This window comes from Neodiprion lecontei, chromosome 1 (assembly GCF_021901455.1).
Source record: "Neodiprion lecontei isolate iyNeoLeco1 chromosome 1, iyNeoLeco1.1, whole genome shotgun sequence".
Taxonomy (NCBI): Eukaryota; Metazoa; Arthropoda; class Insecta; order Hymenoptera; family Diprionidae; genus Neodiprion; species Neodiprion lecontei.
Window position 1 is genome coordinate 37,381,710 of NC_060260.1, and position 11,017 is coordinate 37,392,726.

The 11,017-nt window shown below is 36.2% G+C and overlaps 1 protein-coding gene across 3 annotated transcripts in view; it reads right to left on the reverse strand.

Annotated features, from left to right (window-relative positions):
* Nucleotides 1-11,017, reverse strand: part of LOC107225817 (probable beta-hexosaminidase fdl) — a 71,991-nt gene that overhangs the window by 21,296 nt on the left and 39,678 nt on the right. The window lies entirely within an intron of this gene.

Genomic DNA, 11,017 nt, shown 5'->3' on the forward strand with positions numbered 1-11,017 from the left:
AATTTGACAGCGGTGAATCTCCCCGAGCGTGCTGCTTCTGCTTCGCTCAACCCCCCTTATCATCATCACCCCCCCTGCAACCCCTCTGCTCGACAGGGGGAATTCCGGCACGGAAAAGTGGCCCCCGAAGCACACGCAGTCGTTGTTCGACTTCTATATCTATCTGGTACATAGGTAGATACATACATATACACACACACATATATATATATATATATATATATATTCGGGTTTTCAAAGAATTTCCGGCTCCCGTAGAAGTATCCATCATTCAGGGTAGTACGTTCCTATTATAGCGTGCTTTCCCGCCAATTTCACCGGATGATCGTCAGTTGTTACAAATAGTGAAGCCAGGTTGGATCAATCTAATGTTTATGGTGGTTTGTAACGTTGACCTGACGGTTGCATTCGATATTTGAATGAAATATACCGAATACCGACATTGTTACTTATATTCGTATACAGATTTGGTGAAAGAAATTGTTCTCTCTCGAATTAACCGATTAGTAATCGTTCCTCTGTTGTTTGTGTATTCTTTATCTTTTTTTTTTTAAATTTATTATCTTTGTTTTTAATAGCTTTCGCCAGTTATGTCGGATCCTGCCTACACAGCGACCAACTTACATAATTTCACCGCTAATATTTTCGTACTTCCGCTGTATATGTTACAGCGGTATAATATACAACGTGAATTATTTATACTGATCACACTCAAGATTTAGTATTCTTGAGCAAACAATAAGATCTATTTTTATGAAATTTTTTCATCCCACACAGACGCATATAACGACGATAAAGATAGTATTTGAAATGATTGCAAGATGATAATTGAATAACTAATAAATGTATAATATGATTCGTACAGGCTTTCAAAAAAATCACGGTCAAAAAACCTGATCGTACGAAATTTGAAATTCACTTTCAATTATACTCTGACCTTTGTGATCTTTACAAATTTTCGTTTTCACAAAAGAATTTTTATGCCTCGTCTTATACACGTCACATGTACGAAAAAGCTTGTATCCTGCACACGGTGCGCCTTTTATTTCGGACGGAAATTCGTACACGTTTGAGGTGTGTTATACGCGGTATGTGTGTGCGCGAGTGTGTGTGTGTGCAAAAGGTTTGCAGACATCAGCCAAAGATATAAAATGAATAAAACAGTATCTGACCACCCGCGTATATATCCGTACGTCAGGAATTATCCTCTGGGTAGAAAAACGAAACGGAAATGGCCAGACTGACGAAATAACCGACAGTGCTACGTATATACCTGCCGCATAAACGGTATTACCAAATATACCGGAAACTGACCGAAACTACCGTATTCGTAAGAAAAAAAAAATGGGGGGAGACAAGAAAAGAAACAACTGGTAGGAAAATAAGTAGCTAAAAATTCGTGACCATCATACGAATGAAAATCATTACAGTAAATTCAAATGCAATGAAGTTCGGAATTGAAAATTTCCTTCCGTTTAATTGAAGCGAAAAATTCATGTGCGTAAATTTTCTTTTGTTTTTTTCGTTTTCAACTTTTTTTAAAAATTTAAATCGCTCGATTCCAGACAGCAAAAATTCAACGATAGACATTTCAAGTGGTTCGGTAAAAAAATGTCTCAACTTTTGAATAAAACATGTTTCTTATTTCGGATTCAATTTCGAATGAAAATTCAGTTCAAACGTCAAAGCAATCGGAAAAAAAGCATCAATCCTTATCTCGAATGACTTTGACCAGCCTCGTTAACAATTCAATCGATGTTTACAATTGGACCTAGAATTTTACCCAGTATAAATATGAATATATACTATATATATATGTATATATATAGTAATATTTCAGTAGGTAAAAAATATTGAAATAAATAATTCTTTCTCCACCGATATAACGGAATTGGTGATAATTTACGTATATCCGGAGTGGATGTATATTATTATACATAAAATATACACGTGTCATCTCATGCGTCAAATTTTTCGTACCGTTTCAAGATTGGTTTATACTCAACGTCGGATCGGCCGATGGTATATAACTCGTCGCGTGAGTTTGACAGTCTTCGGAATAGCAACGTGCGCAGTTTCCAACTTGGTCTGACGTCAAATGGGCTGACGGGTAGAGCAAGAAGAAAATATAAACCGACGGAACAGAAGAAAGGTTTCACTTTCCAAATCGATGCTCGGCAGGTCGGTTGCCGCCTTCCGTTTTCATTTCTTCCTTTTGCACTTCCTCGTTACTTTTTTCGTCTTATTATTATCACTATTATTATCTGTTTTTTAATTACCGGCACTTTTGTAAATCAATGTCTTTCCTTCACAATGTGACAAAGGACAGGCGCGTAACCGTACGGTTTATACCTGTTACAGCAAGGTTTTTAAACGAATTCTTCAACGCTTTATACGCGAAGCGAAATAACGGAATATCCGAACCCTCTGTGTTCCGCGGGGTGAATATCGAGGGAGTCTCGTGTGACACGCAAAAATTCGATTAGTCGAATGACACCGCGTAGTTTACATTAATATATCGAACCGCCGTGTCCTCCTCGTGGCGTGTCGTCTTGTTTTACCCGACATTACATTCATGGGTAGGACGGAAAAAATTATCGTTACATGCCGATACGCACACAATACGCGTATAATACGCGTATAACCTAAGGCTGCAATTTTTTTAACGTTCAATAATACGCTGTACTCCGAGGAAATAATTATTATTTACAATCGATCTCTCTCACCGTTCGTTTTCCATTAAACCATGCATAAATCTTTACATTCTTATACAGGTACTCATATTATGGGGATTAATGAATATACATACGCACGGAACACACCCTGTACTAAATGCGAATGAAACAGCTCCTTTATTTTATAGATTTTTACAGACTTCTCGTTTGCGGAGTGTTAAATTATAACTGCATGACACGTATGAGCGAATAGGTATATATATATATATAAAGTAAAAAAATTATCTAGATGCAGACAAGCCACGCCTTGTACAGCTATAACATGTCCTTTAAATAGCCGCCAAAATGCCCAATAAAATACACAAGTTCATACGATTATGTACCTGCAAAACTGTGCAAGCTTTTCCGTACATAAAGCTTGTATCGAAATTCAGTTCGAGCAGCTATGGAAATTGCGTTTCTTTTTTTTCTCTCGTTTAACATCGGTTGACAACAAGAGTCTGAGACTTGTATTTTCTTTTCAAATATAAATTGAATTTTAGCGTATAAAATTTTTCTACAATAATTACACATTCAACGAGCATGTTTTATATGTATATATATATATATAAATATAGATATATGTACGTTCCTGAGATTATTACGGTAATAAATAATGTTATCTATCGTTGCGCAGCCGGCGCTAAGTGCAGGCAAGAAAGTGCGGGAGGCTAAAACGTTAGAAGGTAACGTACGCAGCCGATACACATTGTAGGATGAAAAGAGATTTACGAGTAAAACGTAACGATTTTATGATTTTCGAGAATCGCTACGCGTGTCGTACACACGCCGGGTATTATTGACGTAAATACCAGCAGACGGTAGATAAACACCGAATCGAAAATGGAGTATATAAGGCGAAGTTATCGAGCGGTCAGGTGTGCCAGCTCAGTCCGTAGGCCATCCCCCAACCCCGCACAAGGCAGCTTTCACACGAAGTACCCTGATTCTATGCAACGCCCAATGGCGAGCCTAGATCGAATGGTATCTACCAATCCGGCCGAGTGCCTCGACGACCGGTTCGCGTCACCTATCCTGAACTACGTGATACACGCGATAAACCAGCAACAGCCCCTGAAACCCCTCGGAGCTTTCTCATCCCTTCACTTATTTTCGACCAAACTGGTTCGACGAAACGCCACGCGAACTCATCCGCCGAAAAACCGTTTAAACGATTCACGAACACTGGACGATCGATACGCGGATTAAAGGATTAAAGAGGTAAATACGAGACGAGGAATGACGTTTTTTTTTTTTTTTACGCGCTGAGGGAAATTTTTCATTTCTTTACGACAATCGAAAAATATAGTCCTAGGTAGTAAATTAAAATTAGTTTTCTACCCGTTACCGAAAAGTCTGTTATTCGTTACCGTTCTTTCTCGTTACGATCAACGTTGCTGTAATTTCTTGCAACCGTTGCGAAAATTTAATGCTTGTGCAGGAATAAACTGACGTTAAAGCCTTGTTTAACTAAAAAAGTTGAGTAAACCGAACATACTGATTTTGCGTTGGAATAACCAAAAAAGGATCGACGATAGCGCAAAATGGTTAGGCGTACCTCGTTTTAAGGGATTCCAACGATATTCGAAGGGTTTTTTTAACGATACCAGTTTTGCTGAATTTTTCTAGTTACAGGAACGAGTGAAATTTTTCTCAGTGAATAATACAATAAACAGCAGTAATATAATAAACGGGTGTAGGCGATCTAAATTCATCCTGCGACATCACGAAATCGCGAAATTAAGGGCATGGAAATTCGCGGACGCGCGTGTCGCTTACATTATTACGTTATATATGCCTGACCCAAAACGGCACGTTCTACTGTGACTGCCACCGCAGGCCGGTGAAACGCCGGCTTTACTACTAGCCCAGTTGGAGTTGTTATATTACGGTAACTTGTTGTTAGCCGAGTTCTGTTGAAGAACGTGTGAAGGCTGAAACTTTTTAAATCGCCAAACTCGCCAAACGCCCGGAAAGAAATTCCTGAGTATTTTAAAGGATCAAATGAAAAAAAAAAAAATGTTGTGACAGGTTTGGTCGGAAGAAATTGTTAAAAATCAAGCAAACGCCGTTTCGATGTTATTTTCTTCTGTACAAGGTTTACAGAAAAATATTACGCACAAAATTTACGCGGCGTGAAGTTTTCTCCAAAAATCTCGTGGAATTGTGTTAGTTTCGACGCTTAACTGCTGCATATGTATGGAGATATAATCGTATAAAGAGACCTAAGACATTTATTTTCGTCTTTTTCTTCTTTTCCTTTTGCTCTTCCTTTATACACTTGCACTTCGCTTATGGATATTGCGAACCGAACAGACTTGGTCTGGCTAACTGCCAGCATTGACTGACGCGTTGCCTCGTTGTATTGTCATTTATCGGCCACAGCAAAACAGAGCCTCGATCGTAAACGAATATCGAATGTAATGACCGGTTAGTCTTGGAGCGAATTCTCCCGGTCAGCTTGATTCGTTTTTTTTTTTTTTTTTTTCACTTTTTTCCAAATTCTCGCCTCTCTTTATTCGGAATAAGAAGTTATTACGATATTATGATTACCCCGAAAGCGGAAAGTTGAAATTTCAGTAGATCCTGACGTTTTGAAATCTGAAGAATCACCTCCGACTATTTTAACATTAACATCTGAGTTTGCGATCAAATTTTTGACCGACGATATCTAAAATGAACAAATCACAAATATACCCGATTTAAAGCTGTTTAGGATTTTTAAAGAAATCAGCTGAACTGTTCCCGAGTTATTTTCGAAAATGTCGAAATACACTTTACTCTTCCACAATTTTAACTCAACTTAAAGCTTTGAGCCATCTCTCGGTTTTTTTCACAAGAAATAAAAATATTTCACTCTTCTTTTAAGGGCAGCAGATTTTTCTATACATGTATATATATACACACACATACATACATAACGTATATAATAAATTTTTAAAAGTTACTCAACGTTAAAACTCTTCAACACTTTTTTTCTTACGATAGTTAATAACTCGAAAGTAGCGGATCGTTATATATAACACATATCCTTCATTCTCTCTCTTTCTCCTTCTTCAGATTTTCTTCCTTTCTCATTTTCCCTTGTTAATTTTTTCTCCCTTCTTCTTCTCGACTTCTCCTTTTCTTTCCTAAGCAGGCGTTAAAACATTATTCCGCCTCGTTGGCTTCTCCTCAACTCGGCATGCAGGACTACGGAATTAGGTTAGGCTGTGTGATAAAAACAGGGAGACACAATCCTATCTCTCTCTCTCTCTCTCTCTTTCACCCGAAACACGAAGAAAACAATCGCCACAATGCTCAGGGCATTGGAAAAAAAGTCTACGGATTACTCCTAATTACAACGAAAATCGCGATATCCGCTTCCGAGACGTTTCCTTCGAATCAACAGCATATTTATGCGAGAGAAAAATTATTGTAGAACGGTAGCTAAAGATTCATTTTGCAAACAAATCCATGCATAAAACGGATTTAGAATTCTGCATTGTTTATGCACTTTTCAGTCAGAACAATAATTAATTCGATTCCAAAATTCCCTGTCCTTTAATCAAGTTTTTCAGAAGATCGAAATTGCAATTTTTCAGATCACACCAAAATTTGACCAATAATCAACAAAGAAATTGAATCTCCTGGCCTAGTTTTGAATCGTCGATTCTTTTACCGTCTATTTTCATTTTTACTTTACATCACCTTCGGCGATGCGAGGAAAATATTTGTTTCGATCAAAAATTAATTTTTGTAATTCCAACGAATCTCTACCTTTTCGAACTACCAGATTCGAAAAAACAGGTCTTTAGAAAAATGTCACGATGATCTCAGAAGCGAGTGAATGAAAAAGTTTGAAACTTGCAGGATTTTACAATCAGATGATGGACATGAAAAATTGTCGTGCCCCGTTAAATTAGAACTTCCGATTCTACCAGAAATAAATCGATTATCAATGTTTTACCGACAAACACATACTTTTTCCTCCTTGTTACTTTTCCCAAACAGACCATCATGTTTCACCGAAATTGCGTATTTTTATTATATTTTTTTTTTTGAATGCATAAATTTTCTTTTTCTCACAATGTTTTTTTTTCCTCCAACTCTTCCTTCAAAACTTTTTTCATTTGGCCGCCAAGTCCTATCGGTTTCAGATTTTCAACTCGGTCATTTTCGAAATCATCGCGGAAGTTTCCCGTACAGATCGACAGACTCTTACCTTTTCGCGGTGGAAAAAAAAAACCAAAAAAGTAACCCAAAAAAAAAAAACATTTTTTCCGGCTTGTTTTTGTTCTTCTTTCTTTCTCGTAATCCTTTTTTGCCTACTTCGTCCTATACCGTTTCCCGTTTTAAGATAATCCTATTTGCGCATATTCTATACGTAGATGTATATACAGAGAATGGCTGTTCCGGGGTTTATTGTTCCAGGTTTGGCAAAAGGCCAGCTCTTGGTGCTGCAGTATTGCAAAGTAGTAGAGAAGGGGGTGGTTTGGGGGGGGATGGGGATGCAAACCCCTCGGGTTCGGGCTCGAAACTGCCATGTGTCGTCCCTGCACGTGTACATGCTCCGCTATTTTACTATTTACCATTGTTCCTGCTACTGTAACGCGATTTCCATCGTCATTTTTACGACATTTTTAACCTATCAACGCCTACAAGCGTGTATAATAGGGTGATTCAAAAAAAAAAAATTAATTTTTTTTTTCTTCCAAACAGGCTCAAAAGTTTCTTCTGGATGTAAAAAAATTATTGAGAAAATATGAGCCCTTAATATTAATATTAAGATAGTCCTCATCGCATTTTTGTAATTCCCATAAGAATAACATGGGAAAAATTATTTTTGCTTCTTCTGATTTTTATACCGTTCATACAACTGATTGACTCATAAATCGCTTTCATAATCTTCATAGAGAATTGAACGCTCTACAAAAAAGGTTTGATAACATTTTTTTATTAGTCCACGCGTTCAAAAGTTATTGAAGATCGAAGTTCAATTTTTTAAAAATTTGATCGAATTTAGTGAATTACACCGAAACTGTTGGTTTTGGTGACAAATTAAGGATCAAATATTTCGTCAAACATTAAGGGGGATAGCCACTGTGAAATTTCAAAAAAATAAATTTTTTTTTTTTTGCTTTAAATGAAAGTTTATACTTTTAAAAATATATGTTTAAAATTTTATATTGAAATTCCAAAAAGTTTTCGAGTTATAGCCATTTTAGTAACAACGCGTAAGCCTACCGTAGCTATAGCGCGCTCCGACGAAACTCCTTTTTTCTCGAAACTACTTTTTTCAAACTGGTCGCAACTATAATTTGCACAAATATGAACCGATTCGCAATTTCTTTTTTTTTTCTTAATCGTCTATTTAGTGGCTAAGGTTGCACGTAGGGGATTTTGAAAATTTTGATTTAAAAAAAAATGGCGACTTATTAAAAATTTTTTTGTTTTATCTCTTTTTTCTGCATTTAAACAGACTTAAAAAATCTTAAAAATCAAAATTTTCAAAATCCCCTACGTGCAACCTTAGCCACTGAATAGACAATTAAGAAAAAAAAAAGAAATTGCGAATCGGTTCATATTTGTGCAAATTATAGTTGCGACCAGTTTGAAAAAAGTAGTTTCGAGAAAAAAGGAGTTTCGTCGGAGCGCGCTATAGCTACGGTAGGCTTACGCGTTGTTACTAAAATGGCTATAACTCGAAAACTTTTTGGAATTTCAATATAAAATTTTAAACATATATTTTTAAAAGTATAAACTTTCATTTAAAGCAAAAAAAAAAAAATTTATTTTTTTGAAATTTCACAGTGGCTATCCCCCTTAATGTTTGACGAAATATTTGATCCTTAATTTGTCACCAAAACCAACAGTTTCGGTGTAATTCACTAAATTCGATCAAATTTTTAAAAAATTGAACTTCGATCTTCAATAACTTTTGAACGCGTGGACTAATAAAAAAATGTTATCAAACCTTTTTTGTAGAGCGTTCAATTCTCTATGAAGATTATGAAAGCGATTTATGAGTCAATCAGTTGTATGAACGGTATAAAAATCAGAAGAAGCAAAAATAATTTTTCCCATGTTATTCTTATGGGAATTACAAAAATGCGATGAGGACTATCTTAATATTAATATTGAGGGCTCATATTTTCACAATAATTTTTTTACATCCAAAAGAAACTTTTGAGCCTGTTTGGAAGAAAAAAAAAATTAGATTTTTTTTTTTTGAATCACCCTAGTGTATAACGTCTATAACTGTGACAACTTTCTCGTAAAACGAGAATGACCTCGACAAAATTCCCGAAGGATAAATCCTTTATAGTCAGATTTTGTATCAAAATCTATACTTCGTATGATTTGTTTGTTCTTGACTTATTTTTTCTCTTACAATACGATCTGTGTAAATTCCTTCTTTTTTTTTTTTTTTACATACATGTACGCATACACAAGCATAAAAAGTAAAAAAAAACTTGTTCAAATACCGTATTTCTTGTAACGAAGATTGCTTTGCATTTACAAATAGTAAGAATCAAGCTTGCGAGAATTTTTCTATAACTTTATCATGGCGGAAAAAAGATAAAAGTACAAAAATGCGTTGTACAAAAAAAAAAAAAAAAAAAAGGTAAGGATACAGCAAGTATAAAATAGAAGGAAAATTCTCGAAAAAGCATCCATACCTTTAACTTTTTTATTTTTACCTTTTTAAATTGCACGTATTGCACGTGTTATCGATACTTAACAAGAATAACAAACTGCGTGGTTTCAATTTTCCGCGGAGAGACTCTTGCTTGAGCTTACAATAAGTTATTGAAAATCTGTTACTGCAGGCGAAGGGGCCGGCATGAGTAAAGCTTTGCTTTGTCGATGTGCAAGCTCTCGAAGCTATAATAACTTCAACCGTAGATTGTCAAGGCACATGCCGACATGCGTGAATCAATTATTTTCAAGCAGTACAACGACATTTAAATATTCTCCTCCATCACCCGCTTGCTGCCTTTTTTACAATGACTGCACACAGCTGCCCGAAATTTCATTCATCAACGCATTCGACAAGTTACAATTTGTAATAGCTGGTAAAAAATATCGCACAGAAATTTCTTCAAAAGCGCAGCAATTAGTTTACTTCAACAGTACGATAAAGGAGAAGAGAACAGAACAAGAATGAGAGCAATAAAAAAAAAATATAATAAAAAATACATCAAACATTACGATAAAACAAAAGGAACATAAATTACCCGCTACGTGTGTTTATGTGATAATTTATTACGTATACGTGTAAATTAGACGATTGAAAATCGTTCATCACCGTCAGTTTCGTTTACACGATTATACAAACTCTGCTGCAATTTCGTTGAAATTTTTTCCTTCGCTGTATTCAAAAATCACCTCGGCTATAAATATATGATAACGATTAAAGAGTGATATATTTTCGAATGCATTTTTTTCACGTCACGGGTGGCGGTTCTCTTTCTTCTCTTCGATCTCTACGTTCCTTACAATTTTCTTGTTTCTTCTTCTTCGTCCAGCTCACGAGAGGAGGTAAAAAAAAAAATAAAATAAAAAAAAAAAAATCGAGAAGCTTTGTTTAGAGTTTAAAGCTACGCTAAAAGGCACATCTTGCTGCTGCTAGGCTGGCTGGATTCGTTTCTCAGCGCTATTTGGAGATGTTAGGAAAAATGTGGAACAGCTTGGAGCTACGTCGGTTGCAGCAGGCGATGATGCGATGCAACGAACGCTTTCGCTCGCTCGCGGTTTTTCCCATTATATTCACGGTTTTTCAAACCTTTCCCGCAAGGATTATAAACTTTTCACTCGCAAACTTTTTCTCCGTTTCCTTCTCATCCACCTTCTACTTCCCCTCTTCCCCACGTCGGTATTATAATAACTAGCGAAGAGGCGTTCGTCTCTGATTGCGGGGCTTGTTTTATTTACGTCCATATACGCGGAGTACTGAAAAGACCACTTTAAAGTCCTAGTAGTTGAAAGTTTTCATTTCTGTACTGCGCGCGCATGCGCTGCGGCGAACGAATCTGAAATTACGCGACCCTAACCTCAAATGTTCGAAAAAATCCACGAATGTGAGGTTCTACTGAGCATTAGTGCTGCTGTCTGAGAAAAAATTCACATCATCATACCAGGTTATATAAACAATTGCACTTCTTATAAATAAAAAGAAACAGTCAAATTTCTAGGGTGTGCAATTCGTCGAGATTGGTCGTTACGATGATGTGAATTTTTTCTCAGACAGTAGCGCTAATTCTCACTAAATCTTCGCAATTACAGATTGATTCGAACATCGTCACTCTTGCAATAAAATA